Below are 12932 nucleotides of genomic sequence, written 5' to 3' on the forward strand. Positions count from 1 at the left end.
GTCATGACGGACTCTTAAAAACGTTCATTGGAGACCAAGGGGTTGAGCGCGGAAAAAATGCGTTGTTACGGATAAAAAGTGCGATTACATAATCTTTTCCGATGAGAAAAAGTTTTATTAAGATGGAATATATAGATAGTTTTTGTTACTTCTTACACGATCTCTCTAAAGGAAAAAAAAAATCTCAAAGCGTACATTTAGAGGCGACTCAATAATGGTCTGAAGAAGTTTCGCAACGGACGGAAACTATAAAAATATTTTTTGTACAGGGTAGAATGAATTCTGAGAGTAATGTAGATGTACTGAGCAATATTTTTTTTAAATCGAAAGCAAGATTAATTACGAGTTTATGCAATTTGTTCCAGCAGGACCATGCATAATTGCATGTTTTTGAAACCTCATAATGATTTCTTTGTGCATATTTCCTGAAATTACTGTACCGGCTAGACAAAAGGCTCGATCCAAATTGAATGGAAACTTTGTGAGGCATTCTGGCATCCAACGTATGGAAAAATGGTATTCAACATCGAAAAAAGCCAGAAGTCATTTTCTCCGTTGTAAAAAAAAGGAAAGAAATTTCCAGAACATTGTTCAACTTTCAGACATCAAGACTGTAAGTGATTGAAAAAAAGGGGGATATTATATATTGATTACTAGAAAGTCGCCCGTCATGACATAACGGGTGAAAATTTGCTTCTACATTTGAACGCAGCAATTGTCTATTTGGGTGATAGTTTGGTAGTTTAAATTTTAACCCTAGCTCCAGTGGATTAACCCTTAATCCTTTAGATAGCGGTCATTATTGACAATTTTTACGTTTCTTCATTCTCCTAAAATGAGTCTTACCACTAAAGCAGTTAAGTCATCGGATCGAGTTCAATCTTGTCACAATAAAGCCTTTCCCTGCATGTGAAACATTACCAAATCAAATTATCATGCCGTGGCGCGACTTTCTTGTAGAAACAAGCGGGTTACTCGATCATCGGCTATTATTTATATGAGAACTAGGGATTTTCCTGTGTAAAACGCTCGTTGTTCTTATAATTTTGCCCAGTGTTAACGATTACGTTTTTCTTTTGATATTAATCACAGCAAAACATTTAAATATTTTTATTTTCAAATGTTCTGTGTTCCATAATAATTTCTGGCATAAAAAGGCATTGCGTGTATAAATTTCCTTGAATTATTTCAGAAGTAATTTTTGTTCTGTGCAATTTTCTGCTGTGCTTAGAATTCTGATAACCACTGTACTGCACATATTGGTCGTGGTGGCCTGATAGGTAAGGCATCAGACTCGTGACCGGAGGGTCCGGGTTCGATCATAGTCGGTTGAATATCCACCGTCTTAATTAATGGTGAGTGGGGGACGTTAAATACGTTCGTGATCACAAACTCCTCTAAGTGAAACGATACCTCTGGGGGTGCTAGACCAGAGATTGCTCGGTTTCTGATCTGGATCAAAATCTCAGAACTGTCTTCAGGGTCCCATCCAACTGGTTAAACAACAAATAGTGGTAGGTACCAAGGGCGCCCATATAGGGGAGCAAGTGGGGCTCAATTCTTAGAAATTAGAACTTCCTTGCTTTAAGTACTTTTTCTATGCAAAAATGTAAAAAACATTTTTTCTCCTGCCATTAATGAATAATTTATTAAAAATATCAAACTTATATAACTCTAATCTGTACTGAAATCGGTTTCTATGGGGAATATTCTATCCTGCTAAACCATGGGGAAAATATCTGAGCCTCCCTTACAATTTTGCATATGGGTGCCCTTACAAATGCTTTGAAAAACTAGATATTTCCAGTTCATACTTTTATTTTTAAATCTCTGCAATTGTGTTGAGCAAAAGTTTGTTTCCCTTTCAATGCAAAAATTTTATTTTACTCAAAACTTTTTCTTAGTACTTTTTTAAAATTCTTTTTCATACTTAGCAACTTTTGTCTATTGTGCTAGGGACCATTCTAGCATAACTGAGCATATTATAAGAAATCTCATTTGATTTAAGTCTTCTTCCCTCTTTGCAGCATGAATAACAGCATTCCATCAGTTCATAATGTTACAAGACTTTTCTTTCAAATTTTTGACCAAAAAAAATAAATAAATAAATAAAAAGGTTCAAAATTAAAACATCATCAATGTTTCAACAAAAGCCACAATGAATGTTTTCAAAATATCTACATCGCCACTATTCTCAACTGTAACATACACATGTGAAAAAATTATCACCAATGCAGGGCCGGATTTGGAAGTGTGGAGGCCCTGGGGCAACGAAGGAGTGGAGGCCCTTAATCAGGGTTCGAAAAGATCATCATATTTTCAAAAATATCTGATATTTTTATATATATCCGAATATTTTGATATATATGTATATATCCGATATTTTCGACCCATGAAAGTTAGGATATTTTGTAAAAATTTTATTGTGGGTGCCCCTTTGTTGTGGAGGCCCTGGGGCAGTAGCACCGCCTGCCCTCCCCTAAATACGGCCCTGCACCAATGTGATAAAGGGATCAAATCATAACATCTTTCGTTGGCAAACAAGGATCCATAAAAACCATCTGTTTCAAAAATAAAAATGTATGCTAAATATTCTTTGCAATGATGATTCAATTTAAAATTTATATTCTTAATATATAAGAATATAGAAAATTATTACACTATTTGTCTAAAATGGATTTAATTTTTATTTATTATTTTTTTCACAACCCCTTAGCTTTAAAAGCAAATGAAGAACTAAAAAATTATATGCTCATTTTTTTTACAATTAAGTATTTTTACAAAAAATATGTAACTGCTAATTACCTCAACTACAGGTAAAGTTTGCAAAAATAAACAAATAAAATCATTCTAATCCAGAATTAATTAAAATAACTTCAACCATTGAAAAAATGGAAAAGTTTGAAGGATGCATAAGGACTGAAATCTCCCAACATACTGTGCAATTTTCAGCTTGGATTTTCTTCCTCTCAACTATCAAGAAAATTCGCTTATCTGGAATGTGACATTTACCGCACTTTCACATTTTTATGCAACAGTGTCATCCATCAGATGCAAAAATTGGGAAGGAATTCCTTGACATTTTCAGAAATTTCAAAAATTTGTGACTTTCCCTGACAATTCCCTGACCATTTTTGGTGATTTTCATTTTCCCTGACAATTTTAGGTTTTAAATATTTTCCAGGTGCGTGGCAACCTTGTGTTCAAAACGTGCGGGAAAAACCGAAAAAATTTCCTATTCGCCAATTTTTTATATAGTTGATTAGAAATGAAATAGAGTCTATTTAAACAGAAAGGCAATGTAAAAACTTAAGAGGAACGTAAGGAAGCAAAAAATAAAAACCTGTATGTGTACTTTATTGAGGTTAGTACAAAATAAATTGACAGATAACAGAAATTCGTAAAAACGAACCACTTCAAAAATAATCGAGAAAACTAACTTTTTTCATACATAAATATGATTATTGTTCATTCTATATCGTAAACATGATTATAAAACTCATAAAATTTCATTTTCTTTCCTTGCAAGGAATGCATTTAAAAAAAAAAAAAGGGCAAAACTTAGATGGGCAAAACGTTCTCAATTTTTTCGAGAAAAATCGGACACCAATTTAAATGCGAGATTCCATTTATGTTTTGTTTCTTCACATTTTTAAAAGTTGTTTTTAAAAGAGCCACAAGCAAATATGTACTGTATTTTTTCTTTTTAATGGGTATTTTCTACTGTGATAGGGGAAGGTCGTTTAGTATCGGACAGCGGGTAGTATCGGACAGGGGCTACTTCTTAATTCCGCCGCCAGGGGCAGCACGTACTGGGCCAACATAGTGTGCCGTATTGGGGAAGAAAGCCACAGACGCCATATTGGTTCAAATCAACCGTTCGTTCTGGTGTGCAAAGCTAGTTGTTTGTTTGCTGGGAGAATTGCAGTGCACGAACTTAACTTCTGGGGGGGCATATATTTACACATAAAGTTATATTGTTTCATTGTTATACCTTTAGACTGATAGTATATTAATCTAGGTATTATGAGCTATAAAAGTGTCTAGCTTAAGTAATAACCTAGTGGTGGTTAAACAACTGTAGCTTTACAGTCGGGTTGTATCGGAAAAACCAATTTCGGGTTATATCGGACCAAGTTACTGGCACCAAAATAAAATACTGACGGTGTTTTTCTTTGTCCAACAGGTTGAAATGGAAAACCACGACATAAATGGGATGAAACAAATATGAAAGAAACCATTGAAAAAGTTGGACTTAATAAAATGACAATTAGAGAAGCTAGTGAAAGATATTTAGTCCCAAAAAGTATTTTGGGTAATAGGATCAAAGCTATTCCTTTTTAGACTTGTGTACTATTCTAAGTAACCAACTACTTTGTTTGTTTCATTTTTTTGCACATTAAAATGTTATTTCTGAACTATTTGTTTTTATTTCAACATTTTAATATTTTGTCCGATACAACCCTCCAAAATTTAAAATTGGCCAAAAATAGAGTTTGATAAAAATTTGTTTAAAAAATACGAATCCATGTTTTTTTAACCAAAGTTTACAATTTATGTTAGGTAACTTAGTACAGCATAATTTAGTGTAAAAACTAATTCTTTACAAGTAAAACAAAAAGTGTTATGATTGAAATGGCTTAGGTGTCCGATACTACCCGACCTTCCCCTATATCATCAATATCGAGGAGTTGCTCATCATTTTTATGTGCTGCGTTTATGGCAATGCCGCAGTTCTGAACATTAAACATTTTTTTGACAGACTCTTACTCTTTTCGGGGTGTGGCAATTATACTGATGCGGCGTATCTACTGTAAGTTATTGTACTCAGGGCGCCTGATCAAAGGGAGAGGGCGGGGGAGAAAGTGGTTTTTGCAGGCATTTGATGTTAGGTGCTCCCCCCTCACTCTCAATTTTGTGAACATTTTCCGAATTTTTGATGTATGGTGAGGATTGTGAGAAACTACATGCCTTTCCTTTTATGCACAGGGAAACATTAGTAACTGATTTTTGTCTTTAATAAAAATGTCATGTTTACCATGCATGGATTTTTCCTTTTTTTTCCTTTACAAAAATTTTGGAACAAGGAGGTAAAAAATCATCAAACCAATAAAACAATATTCGTTTTTATTGCTTCATTAAAATTAAAACTGGCCCGTCATCTTGAATTTTCTTCTGTTAGTGGCTAGCGAAGGATGTATACAAAATGCAAATTTTATCTGAAAACAAAAAAAACCGCACAAACTTGTGTAGTTCAGCATTAATTTTCCAAAGCCACGGAGAGGAGAAATTGATCCCACTGGCCCCCATAAATGACGTGTCTGAAACAAAATTTATGTTGAATGCTAAAAATACACTACATAATACAAACCCTTTAGTTTACTTATTTCGTTATTTATTTAGTTTAATTACTTTAATTAAAATTTTATGTCCCATATTTAAGAACATATTTATTTTAGTTCTGCATTTTCAGTCTTTTTCCTTTTTTTTTTCAAATTCAAACATCTGCCCCTGCTTATGCAAGAATAAATGTCCAGCTGCTGATTATTTTTAACTAAAACTAATTTAATATTTGCTTTGCTTTTTTTTTTTATCATAGTTTAAGACAACAGGAGCTGGCTGAAAGTGTAAATATTTTCAAATGATAAATGGATGCACTCCCAGGAATGTTTTCGTTTTTGAAAAAACAAATCTTTGACAAAAATGGTTTTATTGCACCAAAAATATGAGTTTTATTACTCTTTTTTTTGCGATCGCTATATTGCATTTTATTCTTTCACACTTAAACTTTTTTTATTACTGTATTGTTGAAAGGTGTATATTTGTTTGGATTTTTTTTTTTATGTTTTATAATAAATATCTTAGTTTCCACCAGTTTAGTTTTCATACTAATGATCGTCAGCTTGTTTCTTTCGTTTTGAGCCAACACGACACTCAAATTTTACATTTCTTGCACGATACTAAATCCTTAACACTGATTTAAACTAATAAACTATTTACAGCACATTTAAAAATAAACTCAGCACGACTAAAAATGAAACTATCTAAAAATTACAACAGAAAGAAATTATAACTTTACATTAAAAAAAAAAAAAAAAAAATTACGACTCGAACGTTTAATTGACTGAAGCGATGCCTGAAGCTTTGGATATGGTTTTACAAAAACTATCGTTGATTAAATTTGTTGCATAAAATGCGATCGGACGTCAGACACTCAACTTTGTTGCTTTTTATTATACTGGCTCCTGAACATAGCGCCGCAGACTAACCGTCTTAAGAAAAGCTATTTTTACTGTCTACATATTCTAAATACATATGCTAAAAATAAGTGACAGTTAATACCCCCCCCCCAAAAAAAAATCAAGAACTATTTACTGTTTTTTATTACGGTTCCGGTCGGCCTGTTCTTTCTTTTTTTCCAAGCAGTCATTTTCACTACTCAATTGCAATGAACCTTGAAACAGAGTACAAAGTATTGTCGCAGATTTTGCTGAAGGGGGGGGGGGGGGGTTCGATGACCTTCCCCCTTGTATCCACTTCTTAAAGTTTCGAGTTTCGATAAAGTTTTTTATTTTTCGAGCAAACATTCAAATACTGTTGCGAGTTTGGGGGGAGGGATCACGCCCCCCCCCTTGTATCCGCTACTGCTGGTGAAACCAGAGGCGCAGCTAGACCCGACTGTCGGGGGAGAGGGGTTACTTCTTATATATATATATATATATATATATATATATATATATATATATATATATATATATATATATATATATATGTGTGTGTGTGTCTGTAAACTTTTTTCAGTATTAAAAAAATAAGAGGGAGGGGAATCTTATACTTTGGAATGGGGTGTCCCAAGTCCCATACTTGGGTCAAATAAACAAAAGCAAAGAAATTTAATTTTTTTATTTTTTTAATGTTATGGAAAATTCCACTTTTTTCTTTTCCCTCAATTTAATTTAAAGTGAAATTTTCTAGCAACGTCTTGTCAAAACCAGTCTATCCAAATCAAAGGGAAATCAAATATCTGATGAGCGTGTTCCGTTCACTTCAGTGTGACTGCTTAATTTAGAGGCTAACACAAATCTACAAAAGCTGGCATCCCTGAAAGCTGATACTTCCATTTCCGCCTGCAAACTGGGTGTTTGACTGTCAATCTCATCGGTGGTCAGACTATATAAAGACTATTTTTAGTAACTTGGTTTGCACTAAAAGTATGAAATAATAATAATAATAAAAAAAAGACTTCTTGAATTATAACCCGCAAAAAATGAAATTACTTTTCATATCGTTCAATTTATATGTTGCTTTTTAACCGACTTCAAAAAGGAGGCGGTTATCAGTTCATACCGTATGTATGTTTTTTTTTTTTTGTTTGTCCACTCATAGCGTCTCACCTAGTGAACCGATTTTGATGATTCTTTTTTTAATGGATAGAGGATGGCTCAACTTAGGTCCCATTACATTGTTTGACCATATTTGTTCTTTAGATAAAAAGTTATGGGCAAAAAACAGTAAATTTCCCTATTAAATGATTAAAATCATATTGTAGCGAAGTTCGCTCTTTTCATCCGAGGATAACGGTGGCTCAGTGGTAGAATTCTCGTCTCCCACACGAGCAACCCGGGTTCAAATCCCGACTAGGACAAAGTGAATTTTACTAAAATTTCGTTTCTACTGTTTCCCGTATTTTCTCGAATGTTCTATTAATTTCTGTATCTTTTAAAGTCTGGAAAGTTCCAGCACTTTTTCAAGTTGTATATAAGGAGATGTAACGTTCATTCGTGGTTCTGAATCTCGAGTTGAGACTAACGAGTATTCGCTTCATTTGGCTTTCACATTGTCTTCGCTATCTTCATCTACGCGACAATATGAAACTCATTGTTATAAAAGTTTGGTGCCATATAACTGTAACATTAATAGTAATTGTAATGATAATTTTGAATATAGGCTTTTCTAAAGCAATACAGTGATATAGAGCCGCACTTCTTACTAGGTAACTTTTTACTTTTACTGAAATATCTACATTTACACTAAAAAGAATGAAATAAAAAAATTTTGAAAAAAAAAATAGAACCGACTTCAAAATTGCTCTAAAAAGTGAAAAATAATTTTATTCTTTAAACACCATCGATAATACTTTTAAACATAATTTTTGAAGTTGGTGCAAAAACAAAAAGTAAAATCCATTGTAACCATGCTTCGTTCATATTTTTATCAAAAAATCATCCAAACTTAGGAACGAAACATTTATATCGTTACTCAAATATGCTGTCATCAATGCGTAATGCATGTGGTAGTGAAGAAACTGGACCTGGTTAAATTTATACTTCTAGTTGAGTCATGGCTGTGAATGATTTTACGATCGTTTTTGCGCCAACTTCAAAAATTATGTTTAAAAGTATTATCGATGGTGTTTAAAGAATAAAATTATTTTTCACTTTTTTGAGCAATTTTGAAGTCGGTTCTATTTTTTTTTTCAAAGTTTTTTTATTATGTATTTACATTTATTCTAATTCTAAAGCAGTTAATAAAATTTGAATTAAAAAAATTGGGGAAGAAATATAGGCGGTAGAAAGTTATTCGCTCAAAGCTGCATACCATCTGTTCTCCTCTCAAGTTTTTATTTTTAATTCTATTAGATGCTTTAGAATTTACATAAATATCTATTTGAGAGAGCAACAGCAATTTTTGAGTGTTATAAACAGAAATCTTTTTTATTTTCTACTTTTTAATGCGAACGAAGTTAACAGAAATAGTCTAGATTCATTTCGTTTTTAAACATTTTATTCATGTAATGCTATGCAGTTTTTCTTTTGAATTAAAATAAAATTACCTTCAGAAGAGTTCGATGGGACTAATGCTGCTTTGCAGACTGTACTTCGTTTTCTTCAGACGACGTTACCTTTCTCTTTTTAGAGCAATCCTTTTCGTCATGTTCATTTTTTTCTTTGGGTTTAAAAAGCATGTTATCAGTTTTGCTCGCTTCATCATGCAACAACTTTCACTTAGAATGAACTATTTTAAACAGACTGTACGTTTCCAAAAGAATAGGCAGTAAATACTGTCTGAAAAATCAATGCGATTGCAATGGATACTCTGGTTAGCAAAGGTCGTTTTGACTATTATGACCTATGACACACACGAAAAAAGACCAATAAAAACCTCTATCGTCTCGAATTCCGGTTATGCTATCACTTTCGGATTTGAAGCCCAATGATATTTAAAGCAGCAAACAAAAACATTTTCTTCAATTCAGAAACAGAGGAATTGTCTTCAAGAGTTGAGGGGGCAGTGAAAAAAAGGAAGAAATGCGTTCTACGAATAGGCTTTCTAGGAAGAAAGGACAGTCGTTTCGCGCACTTTCTTGGAAGAAGAGTGGCAGTCTTGGCAGAAGGAGTGAAATTCACAGGTTTGACAAGTAATTAGATGGACATTTCAGGTTCATGGTTAAAGGTTATTCAAGTTAAAAGCCATTTCGCTCTATTATCTGGATTAGTACTGTTCTTTGGTTGCTTTCTTTCTTAAAATTATGATTCTTTAGAAAACCAAAAAGATAGGAGTGAAAAGAAAGTATAAGATTTTTTCAAGTGATGAAAAAAGGAAAATCGTAGAATAATGGCCTAGATTTGCAGAAATTGCTAACCTCAAAAGAATAATGAATCAAAAAGAAAAAAAAAAAAAAAAGAAACAGGAACCAAAAAGCAATAAAAGAGTTTTTCTTGAAAAAGATATGCTTAAAGTTTCTTTTACTGTCAAAATGATTCCTTAAACTTGCAATTAAGCACTTAATAATGTAATAATAGAATAAATACTTAACAAAACTAATACAGAGGAATTTAAATCAAGAGCCCACATATTGTCTTTAGTATCGATTTTAAATTTTCACCATCATATTCCAAATTTCTACAAATAAGTTTCTTAAGGCCCCTGTATCTGAAAACCTCTTTATCTCGATTTTTTTAAAAATGAAATTTGAAATATACAGATTCGACTGTGTGGAATATTCCCACTGCGCCGCTCATAAAATTAAACATATTTAACAATTTGCAGAATCTATGACAAAGAAAGGCTACATACACATTAGGGTGGGCCGAAAAAACTTTTTTTGGAAATCTGTTTTTGGATAGTGCGGAAAAGTTGCTATATGGTCCCGTTATAACCCATAAAAAATTTCGCTAAATTTGTTTAATATTTAGCCGGCGCTATTTGACCTTGAAAAACTGAAAAAAAGGGCAAAAATGCACTTTTTTCAAAAAAAAAAAAAAAAAAAAAAAAACGAAAAGGGGAGGGGGGGGGGGTAAAAATAAAAGTTTGAAGCTATAGTTTCAGCAAACATTAGAAGTATCTGTCAGTGAATTAGTTAAAATACTCAAAGACTTTTATACATTTCGTAGAATATTTAGCTACGCTCCTTTAAGACTGACACATGGGAAAATGAAAAAAAAAAAAAAATTAAAGTAGTTTCAAAATAAGTAAATACTGAAATGTTACGCAATACGTTACTTAGAAAAAACAGTGAAAATTCAATCAATTTATGCGACATTTGAACGCCAATTTTAAAAAATGCACACTTTCAAATAAAAATTAGTTGCATAAGATGCTAATTTTTTAATCTTCGGTTCCAATTGTTTCTCGTGGATAGTAAACGGCGCTCAACTGCTTCTATTATTCCTAAGATTATGTTATAACTATTTTATACATTTTTGACAAATAGAGCCCTTGAGTATTAAAGAAATGTGAATCCTCTGAAGTCTTTTAAACGGGAGCCGGACATTTCGAATGTCATTGCATTATTATCTTTGTTTTGGTATACAACACGACTGTTATGTAGAAACGCGCGAAAAAGAAAGTAACGCGAGCAAGCACAAGCAGTCTTCTATTTGGACCCGGAAGAGATTTGTCTCCTCCCTATGCTTTATTTCTTCCAACATATGAGGACATTATCAGATGTTATCAAATCACTAAGATGCAAATAAAGGGAGAAGGAAGTAAGCAACCATCTTCAGCAAGTGTGGCCGCTGTAGTTGCAAAAAAAGTTATTGATATTTGGGGGCGTGCTTCCCTTCCCCTTGTTTCGATAAGAAGAGTGATTACCATGATTTTCTCTTTACAATCAAAGCTAGGCAAATTTAAAGCAGAGGCTACGACTTTGACGTTTGTGCCTGCAAATGCGCAGATTTATATTCGTGTAATTGCAGAAAAAAAGCAAAAGTCCCTGATAGAGAAAAACAATTTCTAATTGATCAAAGGACAGTAAGAAAAATGGCTATTGGAAAAGTGGATAAGGTAACAAATAATGCATCTTTCGCTCATCCTGAACAGCTACTGTTAACAATGTTGTCTGACTCAAGAAAATACATTCGGGAATTAGCTGTTAGGTGCATTCTGAACTCTAGAAATAAGAAGACGAAGAGCTCGGATGGTTACGATTTTTTAAGCATCCTAAGCTCAATTTTGAAGCCATTGATTATGTTGATTTAGTTCATTGGGCAAACTGTGTTGCAACAGAGCCACCTCTTACAATGCATCTAAAAGACCAACAATTGAAAGAAATGTGCAAAGAACAGCCTACAGCTGTTTCGAGAAATTTCCCTGTCACACGGAAGCTGTGAAACGTTGTGTGAAACTAATAACCGAAGCTGCAATATAAGTTCGTGGTGAAACTGCACAAGATGGATACATTCGTGCCAAACTTCAAGCTAGGAAAGAACTTCCATCATTTGATAACAAGGGACAATATTATTCCAAAAAATAATATTCATTATGCCTGAGGTATTATAAATCAAATTTGAAGATTTCTTTTTCGAAATTTTATTATCTTTATATGTAATTCTAGAAAATGTATGATATTATTGCGTGATAATAATTGTTATGATTAATAGTGCTATTTAATTAATTAGTCTATGACTTAATTTTGAAAAATAATTTTCACAATGGTTTTTAAAAAAATTCAATATTTTTTCATTTTTCTCCAATTTTTTGATGTCCGAAAGGAGCGATTAAATGCTGATTAAAATCAATGAAACATTTTATGGGCTCGAACTGGCTCATTATATAACATTTTCGTTGCATTCCAGCAAAATATTTGGAATTTAATTTTTTAAAAAAAATTTCGACAAAAATTCATTTTTCTCATTTTTTTCGGTTTTTTAGTGTCAAATAGCGCCGGCTAAATATTTTTTAATATCCAAGAAATTTTTTGTGAGTGCTAACTAGCTCAGCACGCAACTTTTGCGCGCTATCCAAAAATTGATTTCGAAAAAAAAAAATTTTCGGCTTATTTCGGCCCACCCTAATACACATGGATGTAACAAATCAATCTCATTTTTAAAGCAAAGTGTCAAATTTCACTCAATTATCAAAAAATTGTCGCAGCAGACGGAGGCGTCTTTATACTTGAGGGTCACTCATAGAGCAAATTTTCAATGGGTTGGCGGGGGGGGGGAGTGAAATTAATTGTTGACCTTTGTTACTCCGAAAAAAGTCTCTTTGATTTTTTTTCTTTTTCTTCCATTTTCTCTTTTCTTTCTCTCTCTTTTTTTTGAGACAAATGTTTCGGGGGGGGGGGGTCGTCCCCAACCCCCCCCCCTTTAGCTACGTCCCTGGGTGAAACGTTAGACATATAATTGACTGGCATTGTATTATGTTAACAAATACATACATAGTAAATTATACATATGCATTTTTCTTCCCCATTTTACATGGTAGTAACGAATAACGGCTAATACGAATGAATCTGTGGATTTTTGACATTTCGTATTAATCAAGTTCAACTGTATATATATATAGAGAGAGAGAGAAAGAGAGAGATCAGTGAAGGCAGCAAAGACCTCTTCTAGCCTGTAGAGTTGTTTATTTTACCTGGCAGGAAAAAGAAATTGTTTATTTTACCTACATGAAAAGAAAATTCATGCTATGTAAAATAAATAATC

Source organism: Uloborus diversus, chromosome 9 (genome assembly GCF_026930045.1).
Source record: "Uloborus diversus isolate 005 chromosome 9, Udiv.v.3.1, whole genome shotgun sequence".
NCBI classification, from domain to species: domain Eukaryota; kingdom Metazoa; phylum Arthropoda; class Arachnida; order Araneae; family Uloboridae; genus Uloborus; species Uloborus diversus.